At 49.9% G+C, this 18,919-nt stretch overlaps 1 long non-coding RNA gene across 1 annotated transcript; it reads right to left on the reverse strand.

Moving 5' to 3' along the window:
- Positions 1 to 852: 852 nt before the first annotated feature.
- On the reverse strand, positions 853 to 13,577 carry LOC110195385 (uncharacterized). Its single transcript, XR_002320883.2, has 6 exons — positions 11,322 to 13,577; positions 4,478 to 4,586; positions 3,943 to 4,328; positions 3,331 to 3,454; positions 3,101 to 3,151; positions 853 to 2,698 (listed from the first exon to the last, which is right to left on the reverse strand). It is a non-coding gene; the product is annotated as an uncharacterized LOC110195385 (long non-coding RNA).
- Between the last annotated feature and the right edge of the window lie 5,342 nt (positions 13,578 to 18,919).

Genomic DNA, 18,919 nt, shown 5'->3' on the forward strand with positions numbered 1-18,919 from the left:
TGTTCCTCTCTTGGGCTCTCCCTTTTCTCCTCTGAAGAGTGGACACAGCATGTGACGTGTGCCCAGAGAAAGCCGAGCGTCGCTCCCGCTTGGTCTTTATCTCTCCCCACCCACCCCTGATCCACGGGGAGTCTGCCCTAAGCCGCAGACGGCATCTGTGCTGACTGGGGGTTGTTGGGCTCCCCCCCATCTTGAAGAGCTGGCCCTGGACCCGCCACCCCCCCACAGCCCCTTGCATACGGGAGTGGTGGTCCGACCCCTCTCCATCTGGAGGGGAGGATGCCCCTCAATGCTGGATTCCCAGGGGATGTCCGCTTTGCCAAGATGCCGAGCAGCCTGGGACCTGAAGCTGTCAGGGGAGCCAGCGAGGCCTGGCCCTAAGCTTGCAGAACTGGCCAGGCAAAGCACCCATTCACCTTCTTTCCCAAGGACCCCTGAGTGGGGCCCCTGTCTGTACAGGAGGAAGCAGCATTGCTGCTGGCAATGAGATGGCTGAAAGGAAATCCTTGTTTGCGTTGGGTCAGAGTGGGTCCCCTCCTGATTGCAAGGGAGCCGCGGTTCGGGTTTCATTAATGCCCCACGGGTGCCTCCCGCCTTAATACCTGGTAAGATGAGAACTGGCACTGGGCCGCCAGCTAGTGAGCGCCTATCTGGCCTCTCCTCCCCCTCCGCCCAGGTCTCTGGACCCTGACAAGGATGGTTGTGACCTTTGAGCCCCTCTTCCAGGGCCACTGGTGTTTGCTCAAACCAGAAGCAGGCTCCTTCCCTATCTATGTCAGGGCTGAAGATTAACCAGCAGGGCCCTGGCGAAGATCAGCCGAGACACCAGAGCTCTGGGTCCTCCCTGGCCTTATCTCCCACCCACCCTGTTCCCCCAAACCTTCCTGGTGGAGCCCCGGGCAGAGCTGGACTGGGGGGCTGGTATGGTTCTCTTTTCCATTTCCTTCCCCCATTCCCCATCCCCGGTGCAATGACCTCATGGCAGCTCCTACTTACGGAACCTTAAGGTCTACAACGGCCCTAAGGCTTTCCTGATGACCTCATGAGGCAGAGAGTGCAAAGGTTAACCCCACTGTGCAGGTGAGCAAACCGGAAAGGCCGCACTCTGCTGTGCAAAGAGCCTTGCCTCTGGACTCAGGACCTGGCTTCAAATGCTGTGTCCCAAGCTTACTATCTGAGTGACTCTGGGCCTGTTTCTTCTGCTGTAAAAAGAGGACTGAACCAAGTGGCCTCCAGGGGCTGTGAACCCCTGTGAAGTTTGCCCAAGGCCACCCAGCCTCTACATCATAACCAGGGTTCAAACCCAGGTTTCTTTCCAGGCCCATCTTTTCATTATTGGCTTTTCCATATACCACCTGTGCCCATCCGCCCATCCATAGGGCCGGGTGGGAACAGGGAAAGGGGTGTTATTTGAAATGCAAAAAGGAGCAGGGGCAGAGACTGAGGAGTGAATTGTGGGCCCCAGAGCCCAGCTGCCAGGAGACCAAGCCTGTGAGATCAGCAACCTGGGGGCCTGGGCAGGCATGTCGGAATTGAGAGAAGGGGCACGTGGGCAGAGAGCAGACAGGCCTCAGGAGTGCCGCTCCCCAGCCATCACCGGGGTCCCCTGGCCCCTTCTCTACTGGGTCACTTCTCATTTCCTCATGGTGCCTCATCTTGGAGAGTCCCCTACTCTGCCCTTTTAAAGGCCAGGGCAGAGAGGTGAGTGGCAGGCACCCAGCAGCTGGGGGTGGTCTCCTCCATAGCCTTGGGAGCCTCTCAACTTTCCTCCCACCAAGCAGCGTCCCCTTGGTGGGTCAGAGTTAGTAGTGGTTCGGTCAGACCTGTTTGTGGACTAACTAGGTGTGGGGCAGAGGGAGTGGGTATGGTCATCCTCTTACCAGCCTCCTGCCTGCTTGGCCCTGGAACGGGCCTGCCCTGCCTTCTTGCTGCCCTCACCCCTTCCCTGGCACCCATCTCCCCCATTGCAGGGCACCGTTTGGGATTCCAGCCACTCCAGGGGGAAGGGGGAGAGGACAAGAGTCCTTAAGAGCTCCCAGTGGATGGGAACTCAACTGGGTGCCATAGAATCGAGCTGGGCCCTTCTGCAGGGGCGGGGCACTCAGGGCATGGGCCCAGCAGGGCCCGACATCTGCATACCATTCTAGCCATGCTGTGTTTCCTTTCCCTTGACCCTCAGCTGGGGTCACAAGGCCCAGTCCCTCAGCTTCCCCTTCTGTTGGTAGTGGTCATCTTGGCCGGGTGGGTGGGCCGTGGCTTCTCCGGCACCATCTCCCTTTCCCCTCAGCAGGGCCAGCCCAGGGAGGGAGCGGCCTGTAGCTCCAAGGGCCCAGTTCCAACCACCGGGTTGGGCTTCCTCTTTACCTGCTACAAGGGGACAGCCTCCTGGCCCACCAAGGGGAAGCAGGATCTTTGAAGAAACCTGAGAGGAGAAAGATGAGCTTGGCTGGCTGGCCTCACTCACAGCATCAGAGGCTCTGGGTCAGAAGGGACCCATACCAGAGCCCATCCTCACTCCAACATGCCCGACAGACGGTTCTCCAGTCTTGGCCTGGTGAGCACTGGCGAGACAGTCCGGTGCCGTGGATAAGCCCTGGGTTGAGAGGCTGAGGTCCTGGGTTCCAATGCTGACTTGGTACCTACTATGTGTATAACCTTGGGCAAGTCTCTGTCCTCCTCTGGATCTCAGTTTCTTTATCTATAAATGTGAAGGAGTTGGCTTAGGTAGCCTTCTGGTAAATGCCCCTTTAGCCTTAAATCTATAGTGCAGAGAGTGAGGTAGAATCCGCCCTGACCTCCTGGGCAGCCTGTTCCACCATGGATGGCCTCAGTTTGCCCCTCCAGCTCTCACCCAGATTAATACTTTTGTGATGGCAGATTGGGTCATCTTTGTCCCCATCCTCACCTAGCCCTTAGTCGGTGAATGGGTATGGCCTCCCACAAACGGAGAGCAGGGGAGCACCTTCATTTTAAAAGGCCAAGGTCATCCACTCCACCCTGGGCCATGGCCAGTCGTCCGGACTGGACTCTGATGACTGAAGGAGAGAGTGAGGCTCATGACTTAGCCCAGCTCTGCCTCATTCAAACCCAATGTACTCACCAGTAAAGACATCACCCTCCTGATGTCCCTGGTCCTCTTCAAAGGAAGGACCTGTAGGAAAAAGGAGGAAAAAGTCTAATAACTCTTCCCCCTGGCTCCAAGCCACACCCACCTATCCCAAGTCTTCTTCACTAACTGCACAGCGGCACGGTGGACGAGCACTACCGCCACCTGAGTTACACCGATCCTTGGATAGCAGTCAGTCAGTAAACAAACATTTATTTTCTTACCTACTGGTTTATGGTGGTTGTCCAGTCCTGTCTGGCTGTTTGTGACCCCATTGAGGGTTTTCTTAGCAGAGATACTAGAGTGGTTTGCCATTTCCTTCACCAGCTCATTGTACAGATGAGGAAACTGAGGCCAACAGAGTTAAGTGACTTGCTCGGGGTCACACAGCTAGGAAATGTCTGAGGCCAGATTTGAACTCGTGTCTTCTTGATTCCAGGCCCAGCATGCTATCTACTATACCACCTACCTGCCATCCCCACCCCCAACCCCCCGTGCTGGTATGTAGTAGGTGCTTAATAAATGCTCGTTGCTCAATTGATTTGAGAGCTCTGGGTCACCTCCATGCCACAGGGAGGGATCGGAGCAGAATGCCAATGAAATAAACAAAAAAAATGGAGATGAAGATACTTCCATTGTATATCACTGTCTGAAGGGGATGCTCGTTTTGAGGGACGGGTTTTCTCTAAGCAGATCTACCCACTCTCCCTTGTGACAGCTAAAGGAGAGACATGGTAAGATGTGGCAGCTGGTGGCTGGTACCAGCGAAGGCAGGTGCCCAAGTGAGGGCTGAAGCCATGACTTTTACTTCATTGGCCCTGAGAAGGGATGGATACAAGCACACGGCAAGGGAATAGTCACTGAGTCAGCTCAGTCCAGGCAGAGGGAAAGCCCAATACAGGGAGACAATGGGTGAGTCACTGGAAAAGAGGAAGGAAGTGATCAGTTTCGTGCTGTTATCAACCCAGGAGAAAGTGGGGGATTTTTATCTTGGGGCCCACTGTGACCATCCAATCATCGTAAGATCAGTCTGTCCCCCTGCCTCTGCTCAACTCCTCCCCCACCCCGGAACAAGCTGGGAGTGGGCACACACACACCTATCACCTGGACCCTAGCTCCCCTCCCCAGCTTCTCTGGCCTCCTGGTGACTCAGCAGTGACGCAGCTTCCCTCAATGGCCCATCCTGTCCTTTGGGTGGGGCAGTTGCTTTTCGATGACCCTGCTGGAGGGTGAGGGGGAAAGGGATGAAATTTCTCTTTAGAACCTTGGCTCCCTCAGCAGCAGCATGCGACCAGCCGGCCGGGAAAGCAGGTAGAGGCACTGAGACTGTGGGAAGAAGCTTTCAAGGCAAGGAAGAAAGAAGCTGCTAACCTGTGCCAAACCTCCATGGCTGCTATGACACCTGTGACTCTTACTACTCCATTCAGTATAACTTCCTCTGTGTCGTCTGGGACGATGCCAAGCCCAGTCACAGTGGCAGCTGCAATGAGCAAAAGAAGTCCAGGAAATGTTTCAAGTGCGGTTAATACAACCAGCCCAATGAATATGGGGCACCCTGTAACTGTAACCAGTCCACTATCATGACCTCTCCACTAACATTCGCCACCCCAGTGACTGTGGCACACCCAGTCACCATCACATTTCCAGTGAACCTACCCACACCAATGACATTAACTGCCCCACTAAATATAGCAATGAAACCTGTAGAGAGCATTCCTTTCTTACCCCAAGCTTTGCCCACATCACCACCCCCTTGGTAAACAGTATTTTTTTTTTGAAGTTAAAATAAATATTTACCAGCAACATTTTTTAGTTTATTAAAGCAAAGTCAGACCAAGAAATTGGGAACTCTTATCACATAATAAAAGACTAACTGGCATTTTCCTCCAATTTGGGGTTTTTCAAAGCAGGGTGTATAAAGTGATCGCTTTCATTTAAGCAGGTTTTTCCTTTAGCTCACAGCAATGTTGAAATGAGATAATAGTAGATGAGATGAAACACCACAAACAAAACCAGACGTATGATGTGAAACACACACGTGCAAAAAAGTAGCATTATTGTTTTTATCCCAGAAATTATCCTGACTAGGAAATCACTTTGCTTTAAACACTAGCAGAACTCTTTCTCTCCCAAATAGGGTGGATGGCTGATTTTTAACCTGCCACTTATGAGAGCTACTGTAGAATTATCTACATTTAATGTTTTTTATGAGTAAATGCATTACATTGTCATAATAAAATGCATTTCAGAGAATATGCATTTTACCTTTGGGAATACGTTAATTTCAGGCAGCATTCCCTATGGGAAAGGTGATACCAGCTCTGATATGCAAAACATATGATAATTTATCATTCTAACTTCAACATATAATAGGGATTGTGACCTGATATTTGGAGATGTTAATATCACTCAGCATATTACTCCTGATGGAGTATAGCATTGCAGTTGACAAAAAAAAAAAAGAACCGTGGCTCCCTTAGAATCATAGATGTAGACTCTGACCTCCCTTGTCTTACAGATAAGGAAACTGAGGCCCAGAGAGAGGAAGGGACATACCCAGGGTCACAGAGCTAATGAGTGTCTGAGGCAGGATTTTAACCCAGGCCTTCCTGACCCCCAAATCTAGCACTCTATTCACTGCAACTCACTGCCTTGTATACTTTGATCTTGCCATCACTGGCAAAGTGGAAGGCTGCCTGCCCTGGGAACACTTGGAAAGTGGTAGAGGTCCAGTTAGCAGGGACCAGTAGAAAGCTAGATTGGAGCCAGAAGGTCTGCCTCCAAATCCCAGCTCTACCACTTAGCACCTGTGACCTTAGGCGAGTATCTTCCTCTTTCAGGGCTTTGTTTTCCCCTTCCATAAGTGAGGTTGGGCTGGAAGTCAGAAAAGGCTTTGTTGGCCACAAATGCACAACACAGGGATTTTATTAGGGTAGGAAAAGATAAGGACCTTGTTCCCTTGGCTTAGCTAGAGTTCATCAATCAGCATTTATTAAGTCCATACTGTGTGCCAGGCATCCTGCTGGTGCTAGAGATACAAAGACAAAACGCTGCCTTCAGGGAGCTCACAGGTTATCAGGGGAAACTAGAGAGAGAGAGAGAGAGAGAGATGATAGAATACATAGATAGATAGATAGATAGATAGATAGATAGATAGATAGATAGATAGATAGATAGATAGGTAGATAGATAGATAGATAGATAGATAGATGATTAGATAGATACATAGATACATAGGATAGATAGATGATAGATAGATAGATAGATGATTAGATAGATACATAGATACATAGGATAGATAGATGATAGATAGATAGATAGATGATAGATAGATAGATAGATAGATAGATAGATAGATGATTAAATAGATGATAGATAGATAGATAGATGATTAGATAGATAGGATAGACAGACAGACAGATAGATAGATAGATAGATAGATAGATGATAGATAGATAGATAGATAGATAGATAGATAGATAGATAGATGATTAAATAGATGATAGATAGATAGATAGATAGATGATTAGATAGATAGGATAGACAGACAGACAGATAGATAGATAGATAGATAGATAGATAGATAGATAGATAGATAGATGCATACATGAATGCATAGATACATAGATATATACATAGATGCATAGATAGAAAATTAGAAACATGCATGCATAGATACATACATAGATACATATATAGATGCATAAATACATAGACACATAAATGTGTAGATAGATAGATAGATAAAGTGAGAGGGTGAGAGTTGGACAAATGGATAAAGAAGAGATAGAAATGCAGTGTAGGGGCAGCTAGGTGGCGCAGTGGATAGAGCACTGGCCCTGCAGTCAGGAAGACCTGAGTTCAAATCCAGTCTCAAATCAGACACCACTTGATACTCACTAGCTGTGTGACCCTGGGTAAGTCACTTAACCCCAATTGCCTCACAAAAAACCAAAACCAAAAACAAACTGCAAGTGTGTAAAGAGACAATTATATATTTGCATATCTGTGTGAGTATACAACACATGAGAATAGATATGTATCTAGAAGAGACCCCCAAATGAATCTGGGCGGTGGAGGGCACTGGCAGCTGGGAGGCGGGGGGGGGGGCAACTCAGAGAAGGCTTCCTGCCACCTGATCTGAATAGTTAAGGAAATGAGGGCTGCTAAGAGAGGGAGCTGAATAAAGGGTGTATTCAGGCTTCAGTCAATCAAAAAGCATTTATTAAATGCCTGTTGTATACCAGGCACTATTCTGGGTGCTAAGGATACAAAGATAAATATAAAACAATCTTTGTCCTCAAGGAGCTTACACTCTATGAAGGAGGTAATATGGATGTACACACAAGAGAGAGAGGGGCTGTACCTGGGATTTCATTGTTATAGGGAACCCCCAGATCAAGAAACACCCTCTCCCAATACATGTCAGAGAGGTCTCTGCAAGTTACAGATGGGGAGTTGTCTGGACCAGATGTCCAGTTGTCAAGACCACATGTAGCCTCGAGGCTGCAGGTTCTCACTCTGGTCTAGAGGCTCAAGTTTTGCCCGGGGACACAGCCAGTACATGTTAGAAGGAAGACATAAACCTCAGTCTTCCTGGCTCTACCTTGTGTCCTGTGCTGCTTCTGCCCAGGAACAATGGAGCACCACCAAGCAGCTACCAAGAGAAAGACCAAAGAGGTGCCATGCTTGGCAAGGTCTATGCAGCCCGGGCCCCGTGGGTAGCAGACCTCGAAGAGCCGTCGTAGACGTAAGCTGCCTGTCCACCCACGTAGCTCAGTCACACAAGTTCCCTACATGTGTATCCTTGCACATATGGCCCCTGGACACATATAATCCTGATGTGCCTTATGCGTGATATCTGTGTGCTCATTCTCTCCACTGATACTATATGTGTTTGGGACAGAATATGCCCCAAATTTATGAGGGGAAATATGTTAGTGCTACTTTTCTTTGTATGTTATTTCATTAGATGCTGCTGCTTTAAACTGTGTCCTCTGGCTGACTAGTAAAAGTAAACATGCCAGTGGGGGCTTGTGAGCTAGAGCTGTGAGTGGACAGAGTACCTCAAGCCTGGAATATTTTGGTCTGGGAGACCCATGTGTCCCCCAGAGGGAGCTGCCAGACTCTATGCTGTAAAGTGAAGGGAGCAGAGGAGAAGCTCTCTGAAGTCCCTTCTGGATCTAAGCTAGTTCCTAGGAATTGAAGAGAGCTGACCGAGGAAGTTTTGTGAATCACTGTGTGACCTCCTTTTCCCTCCTCGTTTGTCCCTCCCTCTCTTCTCTCTGGTTTTTGCCAGAGCCCTGAACCAGGAATCCCAGGATCTGGCACTCAGTTACCCTAGAAATAGATATTTACTTGGGATGTGAAGCAGCCCTCCCCAGCTAGTCCAGGAGCCTCACAGGCCCTGGGGCTGCAACAGGGCAGCTGACTCTCTAGTCCAGGAGTCTGGCACGTGTTATGAGCTTGAAAACCCTAATGCCAGGGACCTGGAGATTACTCAAAAGGACTCCGTCCACCCCACCCTCTTTCTCTCCTCCCTCCCCTCTTCCCCTCCCCTGTCTTTTTCCCTTCCCCCTCTCTCTCTTCCCCTCCCCCTCCCCTCTCTCTTTTCCCCTCTGCCCTCCCATCTCTCACTTCCCCACTCCCTCTCTTCTCTCCTCTCCTTGCCCCCTCTCCCATTCTTTCTCATCTTTGTCTTTCTCTTTTCTCCATTTCTCCTTCTCCTCCCTCTCTTCCTCTCCCCAGTGTCTCTCTCTGTCTCTGAATCTTCTTATCTCTGTCTGTGTCTCTTGCCCTTAGCCCCCTACAGTCAGCACCCAAGGGAGCGCCTCTTCATTACTCTCCAGGTTTCCCTGTCCCCCTGCAGAGTTGGAAATAGCCTCAGAGCTAGTCCATCTCGTTCCTGACCACAAATTCCTTCCCTACCTTCTCGGCCAGATGTCACCCAGACTTGGCTGGGGGATCTGGGTCTGTGGGCAGAGAGGGTGGGGCGGGGTGATCCCTTCTGCTCTGATCTAGCTGCTAGCCATTTGCCTGGCCTCAAGCCTAGATATCAACATCTTCCTGTCAGGTCCCTGGCCCCAGCTGGCCCTGGCCCCAGAGCCTCCTGAAACCTCTGCTGAGGTCTCCCAGGCCCCCTTGTCCTCTGTGGGGTTTCATGTTTTGAGGAGGGGAGTAGAGAGGGAACTAGTCCTCCATGCCCCCAGCCCCCCTTCCTAGAGCCTTAGGAAGCCGGCAGCTGAGTGTCCCTGTGACTGTGCATTGATCTCTTCCCCACTAGGCAGCTGGGAGTAAAGGGAACATCTGTGGGTGTTTGACCCTGCCTGACCTCTGAACCCAGTGCGAAGGGCTCTATGAGAACCCAGGCATGCTGCCAAATTCGGCTGCTTCCCCAGCACCAAGGCCCCTGCTCTCTTGCCCTCCTCCTCCACTCCCTGCAAATGTTCCCATGGTTAGAAGCATTTCCTGTTGGGAGAATGAACCGGGTACATCCCAGGCCTTTTCCAGCCACCCTCCCCAGGGTAGGGCTTCCCCTTCGCTGGGAGGGATCTGGCCCATAGGCTGACACTGCCGCTGTCCAGCCCAGGAATCAAAGACAAGGATTTAGCCACACCTGAAGAGTATTTCCTGCTGTAAGGACCACAGCCTGAATGCAGGCCATCTGGGCCTAACTCTAAAACTGCCCCTCTTCCAAGCCCCTATTTCTGTCGAAGGAACCACCAAACCTGCCAGTCCTGTAGGCCAGCTGGCTGGCAACCTGTGTGGGCGGTCTTCACTCTCCTCCCCACATGCCCACTTTGGTGCCAAGTTCTGCCCATCCACCACGATCTCTCTCATATCCATGCCCTTCTCCCCACTCACAGCCCTCCCCAGACCCTCCCCGCCTCTCCCCTAGACTATGGCAATCACCTCCTCACCTCAGGTCTCTACTCTCTCCAATCCGTTTTACACACAGCTGCCAAAGTGACTTTCCTAAACCCCAGCTCTGACCATGTGAACTCCCCCCCCCCGAAAAAAAAGAAACCACTCATGAAGACCCCGAGGCTCCCACTGGGATAACTCCACACTCCTCCATCGGCCATCTCACGACCTTGGCTGTCCTACAGCCTCCGCCCTCTGGTTCCAGGGCATCTCATCTCTGCCAGCTTGTTTCACATTATATGTGAATTACATTCACAGCACATTTCGCATCTCTCTGCTTTGTGCATTCTCCATTCCAGCCAAACTGCCTCTGTATCCCAGCCTGGAATATGCTCCCCGCCTTCCTCTCTCCCTCCCTCCTCAGCTCCCCTTAGACTTCCTGGTTGCCTGCAAGATTCTGCTCAGCCTCAAGCTAAGGTATCTTCTCTCCCTCCCTCCTCAGATTATCTCATAGTTACTTCCTTCTCCAGGCTATTCTCCCGAAGGAATGTAAGCCACTAAAGGGGACAGACTGTCAGGTTTGGGCTCTGTATCCCGAGTGCCTAGCACACAGTAAGCATTTCATATGAATGTCCGTTGAATTACATTGAGCTGAATTGGAGCGGGTCAGGTGGGAAGCCAAGGAAAACTCGACTTTCCCTGCATCTCACATTCCTATGTCGCAGATGTTAACCTGCTGGGGATTGTCCCAAAGTCTTTCTTTGTTTAAAGACGATCCGAGGCGATTCTCGACACAACCCTCAGACGTAAATACAACACGTATCCTTAGCCCCATTTTATAGATGAGGAAACTAAGGCTTACAAGTAGTTTTTTTCTCTCTTCCAAAACTAAGAATGAACAGGACCAATAGTTCTGTGGACTGACATCCAAGTTAAAGGAAAACAACCTTTCCAGGTACTAATCGCGTATCGTCTGTGTTTGTGTCACTTGGCAGGAGTTATTTAAATTCCATACTTCTGAATTTCTGAATTTATAACTGGAAGTTTTACCATCATGCAGCATTAATGACTTTTATTAAATAAAGAAGTGCAATTACAAAATTTTTAAAAGCAGTTTTTCTAAGGCCAAACAACTAGTAATTATTAGAGGGAGGAGTCAAACTGGTACCTCATCTGACTCCGCATGTGGTCCTCTGAGCCTCAAGTTCCCCATCTATAAAATATGGGTGATAATTACACAGCCTACTAGGCTGGGCTGCTGGGAGAGATCTTTGCCAACTCTCATGTGGGTTATTATCATTACAAATTTTCTGATTTTCATTCATTCACTTAACAAACATGTATTAAGTACCTGCTGTATGCACCGATGAAGGAGAGATGAATCTCGGGGAGCTCACTGTCTCCTAGGGGGAGCCTTCCATATGTTGACGGATCTGTGATCTCTCCAAGATGAATGCTCCCTCCCAGCAATCAATCAGTCAATCTACAAGCATTTTAAAGGGCCTACCATGTGATAGGGGAGAAGCTAAATGCTGAAGCTACAAAGATAGAAAACAAAACAAAACAACCCTGCCTCCAAGGAGCTTCCATTCTAGTGGGGGAGACAATGCACACATATGTCGATATATACAAAATAAGTCATAAATACAAGGTCATTCGGGGAGACCTCAGAAAAGGCCTCATGTAGAAGGTGACTCGAGCTAATTTTGAGGAAAACGGGGATTTGTAAGGACTAAAATGAGGGAGAACAGCATTGAGGACAGCCTGGGCAAAGCACGGAGATGGAACTTGGAGAAGCGTGCTGGCAGAATGGCAGGAAGGACAGTTGAACTGACTTAGAGAGAGTGTGAAGGTCACTGAGCGGACAGCAAGCAGAATAACAGGGTTAGAGCCCACGTTGTACAGTGCCGTTAGATGTAGAACAGAAGACCTTAGGGTAGTAGGGAGTCAGCGAAGTTTATTGAGTGGTGGAGTGAATTCAAGCCAAAGCCATTCACACCCTCTCTTCTCCTCTCCTTCAAGTCCCTTCCGAGCTTCTCCAGGGGACTTCCACCCAATATTCTGGAGCCTCCGTAGAGAGAGGTGAGGTGCCAAGCTGCCACTCCATGGGATGTGAGCAGGCCAGTGGATCAGCGGCTTCTCCGTGATCTAGCCCTCACTCTCGCCCGGGACTAGACCACCTCCTTTTCCATCTGACCTCCCTCTGGGGACAGCCTTTGCCCCACTCCTCTTACATAATTCTTGCTTGGTGACGTCCCACAGTTTGAGCCTGCCCTCCTCGGGCCTCTCCATTGCCCCTTGGACAATTTACAACTTCCATTCTTCCCGGAATACAGCATTCCATGGCTGGTGGCCATATGCCATTATCCATGGAGTACCATTCTTAACAAGTTGGGCCCTTGTTTCAAGAGGAAGCCTGGGGTGATTAAAACTACTTAAGGCCATCCCCAAAGGCCATCCAGCCTGCCCTCTGGCTCCTCTGCTCCTGGGCTCCAGCATTCAGCACAGTGCCTGGCACATACTTAAACCCTTAAGACAGGCTTGTTGACTGACTGTTCTATTCAGGTCCCAGCTCATTGGCCATTGGCCACATCTGTCTCAGATTCCTCCACTGATGCAACAAAGGCCACATAGTTAGAACAATAGGCATTCTTCATCTGCTTGGCTTTCCCAGTGTGGATGGCTCTAATGAAACACCACCCCTTCTGAAGAATACCTTTCCTGGCCTTCTCTGCCCACCCTCCAGGGCCTTCACCGCTGGAGGCTCCCTGTCCAACCACTCTGTAGACATCTTGTAGGCACCTAATTATTTATATGTTGATTGCCCCATTAGAATATAAGCTCCTTGGCGGTAAGGACTGGTTCCCCCACTTTGTTGTTGTTTTTTTATCCCCCAGAGTTCCTGGCAGAACATTTTTGGCAGAATTGATTTGGAAAGTGAAGCCAGAATTCTCTGGTAGCCTGGACATGTGCTTTTATGCTAAGAAGGAGAATCTGCAACTGCTTTGCATTGTCCTGACAATTCACCTGGGGCACTGAGATGCTTGGAGACTTGTCTCGGCTCACATCACCGTTCTTGCCCTGTGTGCAAGGCAGGCCCTGAACTCAGATCTTCCTGGGTCTGTGATCCAGACACAGAAAACCTCTGGCTCATTCCCTAAGGAGGGCAGGCTGGCTCAGCTCTTCTAGCCCCGGACAACACTTTCACTCACTGGAAAGTCCTGCAGCTTCAAGCCCTTCCACCTGGAGCTCCTGGACAAAAAGGGGATTTCATTCAAGCTTTCACTCAGCCGACAAGCATTTATTAATCACCTATTCTGTATTAAACCCAGCGTTAGGGGCCAGGGATAGAGTGAAAAACAAGCCACGCAAAACACCCCAAACCTACCATTCCTGCCCGCAAGGAGCTCACAGTCTACTCGGAGGCCAGTCTGTATACAAATAAGTCAAATCAAAACAATAAAGTAAATACGAACTAACCCAGGGACAGCTGTAGCTGGGCAACTGGGTGGTGCAGTGGATAGAGCTCCAAGCCTGGAGTCAGGAAGACCTGAGTTCAAATCCAGCCTCAGGACACTTCTTAGTTGTGTGATACCCCCCCCACCCCCCCACCCTCGGCAAGTCACTTATTCTTGTTTGCCTTAGTTTCCTCATCTGTAAAATGAGCCGGAGAAGGAAATGGCAAACCACTCCAGTAACTTTGCCAAGAAAACCCCAGTGGGGTCACAAAGAGTAAGACACAACTGAAAAAATCGATTAAACAGCAATATAGGGGAATGGAAGTGAGAGGGTCCTAGGAATTGAGGAAATCAGAATGGGCCTCCTGGAGGAGGTGGCCCTTAAGGTGAGGAGGGACAATATTCCCCAGAGGAAGGAGGGGAAACATCAGTCAAGAACAGAAGAATGGAAAGCAGGCGGCTCTGGCGGAAGGTAGAGTGAGGAGGAGTAATGTTAAAATCAGCCTCGAACGATGGACAGGAAGGCTTTCGATGTCAGACTGAGGCGTTTGCCTCCCAGAAGCAGAAGGCGGAACCCCGAAAGCTTCTGGAGCAGCAGAGCCTCCCTCTTTGTCAGCTGTGTGGAGGATGGGCTGGAAAGAAGAAAGCGGAGACGAATGATCAGTAATCCCCGAGAGAGGGTGAGGTCTGGCCTGGGGTCCGAGGGAAAAGACGCAGGCAGACGGAGGAGGCGTGGTAAATGGAGAGACGAGAAGGCGGTGACTTGGGGGGCCCGGGATGCCTCCAAGGCGGCCCGTGATAAAAATTAGGAAATTCTGAAAGGGGCAGGGCTGGGGGCGGAGGTAATAAGCCTGAGGAGGTTTGGACGCGTGGAGCTGGCGATGCCTCCGGGGACAGCCTATTCCAGATGTCTAAGAAGCAGGTGGTGCTGCGGGGCGGGAGCCCTTGGATTTGGGGGAACGTCTCCCCTCCGAGCCGTCCTCATCCTGTTTGTTCACAAGGAAACACTGGAGGCTGAAGGGGTCCTGTTATTTGGCCTCGGAAGCTGTTTACAAGCTTGCCCAGCCTTTGCTGGGGGCCAGAGTCTGCACGCCTGACCTTGTATAAAGGGGAAGGAAGAGATGGGGAAGCAGTCAGGGCTGGAAGCTGGCAGGGGGCTGGGGAAAGGAAATAAGAAACAACCCAAGGAAGAAGAAATCATTCTGCTTTCTGGGGGTTATTTCAGGACACGGTGGCCCTGCATGCCAAAGTGGGGCTGGAGCAGGAACCCAGGAGTCCCTGCCCTATCTCCTGTGCTCCTCTCAGACCCTGGGAGGAGTGGTAAGCCTGGACGGACCTTCCCAGGGTCTCTGTTGTCCCCATCCGTGACCCCTCATTGCTGTATTCCCCATCAATTTCCTTTCCTTTCCCCCATACCTAGCTAGACCTTGGGATTCCTAGGGTGAATGACTTTTTTTTTTTTGGCAATTGGGGTTAAGTGACTTGCCCAGGGTCACACAGCTAGTAAGGGTGAATGATTTTTGAGCCTCACCCCAGCAGAATGGCAGGGACAGGAGCCAGGGGGCAGAGAGGCCAAGGAAAGGGCCTGGAATCAAGCTTCTGGACAGGGTTGAAAGGGTGAGCATCCCCAGAGTGGCCAGCCCCCCCTTCCTGAAGGTGTAGCCTAAGCCCCATCTGCCCTGGGGCTTCCACTCTGACCCAGGCCCAGACTCACAGATTAGCATTGTCCTCGTGGATTTGTAAAGGCCTTACTGTGTGTCAGACTGCATGCACAGTCACTGCCCCCTTCTCAGTCTGATGATCTTGGGATTCTGAGATCATGGGATCAGGGACTTGGAGATGGGAAGAAATCAAAAATCCTGCAGGGCAAGTGATCCGAGGTCCCAGGGATTCAGTGCTCTGTGTCTGGCTCCACTGGGCTGCTGTTCAGATTTAGCGCTGAAAAAGAGCAGAGAGCTTATCTGGTACACTCCCACCATTTCACCAATCAGAAGACTGAGGCCCGAAGAGGGCAGCTGTGCCCAGAGTCTCACGTAGGGTCAGTGGCAGAGGCTCTCTAACCTCTGCCTCCCAGTACAAGGACTCTTTGCCCCATTCCCCTGCGACAGAGTGTGCAGCAGGCCCCCGGGGGAAGGGCTGAGCCACCTCAAAAGGACAGGGAATGGATGCCAGCTTTGAGCTGGCCTGGCACCTCCACCTGATTCTGGGCCAGATCCTGCAGGTGAGAGGAAGCTGGCCTGTCCACCCCTTCTGTTTCCTGACCCACCTCAAGTCCTGATGACAACTGATACACTCTGTAGGGGAAGCAAGAATCGCTGAGAGGAAGGAAGAGCTCAGGTCCCAGCCCCTTGTGGCAGACAGCTGGGTGAGGCAGGGCCAGCCTGGAGTGAGAGACAGCTCCCCAGCTAGAGGGCCAAGGCCCCCAGAGCTTGGACAGCCCAGGGGCCGCCTCAGGCCCACCGGCAGCCGCTCCCTCGCTCCTGTGGAGCATCATCTCCCAGATTCCCTTGTGTCAGGAAACCCCAAGGAAATGCCTCTGAGACTGAGGCTACAACAGAGAAAATTGGACAAGAGGTGGGGGCAGTAAGGTCTCTCAGAAAGATGCCCTCAAAAGCAACCAGGTGATCTCGGTTCAAATCCCAGCTCTGACTTTTAATAAACTATGTGACGTCAGGCAAATAGCACTCCTCCCAGCCTCAGTTTCCTAATCTGTAAAATGGGGATGTGTACCTGTATTTCCTACCTCACTAAGGCATAGTAAGGAAGGCAAAGTAACTAAAAGTAATGGAGTTGGAATCAGGAGGACATAGGTTCAAATGCTACCTCAGATACTTACTGTGTGAACCTGGGCAAGTCACTTCCCCTCTCTGACTCTCAGTTTTCCCAGCTGTAAAAAGGGGATAAGCTTAGCTGTACTTCCTACTTGGTAGGATTAGTTGGAGTCAGGAAGACCTCAGTTCAGTTCCCACCTCTGACGATCACTAACTTGACCGTGGACAAGTCACACCTCTCTGAGCCTCCTTAGATGAAATTCATTCGATTAAATTACTTAATAAGTAATAAGGGTTAAATGAAAGAGCTCTAGGAAGGGCATCTTTATTAAAGTAGGTGCTCCCTGGCCAGTGAGTCAGTCAGCCCCTACGACCTGAGCTTGGGTGAGCATAGGGGCTTGGTGAGCAAGACCCTTCCCCCACTCTCTGTACCAGAAGGGAGGACTCGTAGCTGAGCTCCAGGCCCCTCAACTTCCCGAATGAGCCTCCTGGGAGCAGGCAAACAGCAGACCGACACTGTCACATCCTGGAAGCCGTGACTGTCTAGTTCCTGGGCTGAATTGTCAGCTTCCTCTCGAATCACAAGGCCTGGGATTTTAGGGCAAGTTCAGCTCTGCTGAGGAACAGCCAAGTCCTCACCCCTAGAAAAGGATTCTGGGTCTCCTCCTCCTCCTCCTTGCTATGGGCCAGGGAGAGGCCACTAGGAGAAGACACAAACTCAAAGAACTAGGGATAAGACAAAGTAGGATATAAGAAATGCATCAGGGTGCAAACACAGGACTAAGGCAAGGTCCAAGGAGGAAGGGTGGGGGCAGAGGAAAACAAATGCACAGCTTGTTTGGAGTGGGTGTGGGAAGGGCAAAGTGTTCTTGGAGAGGAAAGGCTGGAAAGGTAGGGCCATGTCAGATTGTGGAGGGCAAAGGACAGAACTCGACTGTGAGACAAAGCCACCGTGTCCTGGGAAATTGAATGGAAGGCAAGGCTTTGTAAAAACGGATCCTCAGCTAGGTGGTGCAGTGGATAGAGCACTTTAGTCAGGAGGACCTGAGTTCAAATCCAGCCTCAGACCAAACACTTGACACTTTACTAGCTGTGTGACCCTGAGCAAGTCACTTAACCCCAACTGCCTAAACAAACAAACAAACAAACAAAAAATGGATCCTTACGGTTGTCCTTCATTTCTTGAAGAGGACCAAAATGACATGGCTGTTAGAGTCAAGTTACAGTGTGTCTGATTGTGGCTGATCAGACCAGCGTGAGCTCCCAATGCTCTACCACAGGTCGGGCACAAAAAGTCCATATGAACGTTTGAGGTGGATTCTCTAAGTCTGTACATCTCAAGTTTCTTTGGAGCTATTCCAATTCTGCTTTGCTCATAGAGCACCTTCCCTGATGAGGACACACCATGCGGACATGTGGTGCTGTGCCAGTGTCTCCCATGTCACACAATCAATTTCAAAGTTCTTCAGAGAGACCTTGAGAGCACAAGGGCTCTGTAAACCTTCAGTTTGGTAGGCAGTCTAATACCTCTTCTCTCCCATGCTTTCCTTCAGAGCCTCCCAAACACCGAACTAGCTCTGGTAATTCATAGTGTGTCCATCCTGGAAAGCATAGTGCCAAGGTAAGTGAACTTATCCACAGCACTCAAAATTTCTCCATTTGCTGTAACCAATGATTCCATGTATGGATGGTACAATGCTGGCTGATGGAGCACCTGTGTTTTCTTGGTGTTAATTGTCAAGCCAAAACTAGCACAAGCAGAGGAGAATCCATCCATACTTTGTTGCATCTCAGCTTCAGAGGCTGTATTGAATGTGCAATCATCTGCTAACAAAAAGTCATGCACCATCTCTCCCTCCACTTTGGTCTTGGCTTGTAGCCTTTTCAAGTTGAAGAATTTACCATCAGTGCTGTAGCTGACTTTGATGCTGTGGATTCTAGTATGTAATGGAACAGTATGCATCTTAAAAACCAACAATAACAACAAAGAATTCAGGGCAGCAAGGAATGACTTATACGAACCGAGGCAAGGTGAAGTAGGTGGACAAGAAAATAACATACATAATGATTGCAACAATGTCCAAGGAAATAACAACATGGAATGCTGTGTCAAAATAAGGACCAAGATTGGCCTTAGAGGGAGATCCCTCTCTTGTTTACCTGAGTAAAAAGAACTGCAGATGCGGAACACTACATATACTATCGATCTCATTACTTGATGCGGTGAGTGGCTTTTAGTTTGCTGAACTGATTTTTGGTTTCTCTTTTATATTTTTTGTTACGAGGGAAAGTTCTCTGGGCAGGCGGTGGGGAGAGATTTATTTAGGGGAAAAAAGGTGATGTTAAAAACAAAAGATGTGAAAGAGTGAAAAATAAATTTAAAATGCTCCGAAGGGGGAGAGGAACAAAAGAAAATGGGTTACACTAGTTATGGAAAGGACAGCACCCTACTGTAGCTTATGATGATAATAACAATATTAACTAGCATTTACACAAGGCATTTATAGTTTGCAAAGCAAACCATACCTTTACAAATATTTCACCTTTGCCTCACAACAGCCCCTGGGAAGTAGATGAGGAAACTGAGGCAAACAGGTTTAAGTGTCTTGGCCATAGCTAATAAGTGAGGCAGATTTGAACTCAGGATAGAGCTAGCCCCGAGAGTCTGGAAGACCTGAGTTCGAATTCTGGTGTGTGTGTCCTGGGGCAAGTCACTTCAC

This window comes from Phascolarctos cinereus, unplaced genomic scaffold, assembly GCF_003287225.1.
Source record: "Phascolarctos cinereus isolate Bilbo 61053 unplaced genomic scaffold, phaCin_HiC Scaffold_9;HRSCAF=440, whole genome shotgun sequence".
Classification (NCBI taxonomy): domain Eukaryota; kingdom Metazoa; phylum Chordata; class Mammalia; order Diprotodontia; family Phascolarctidae; genus Phascolarctos; species Phascolarctos cinereus.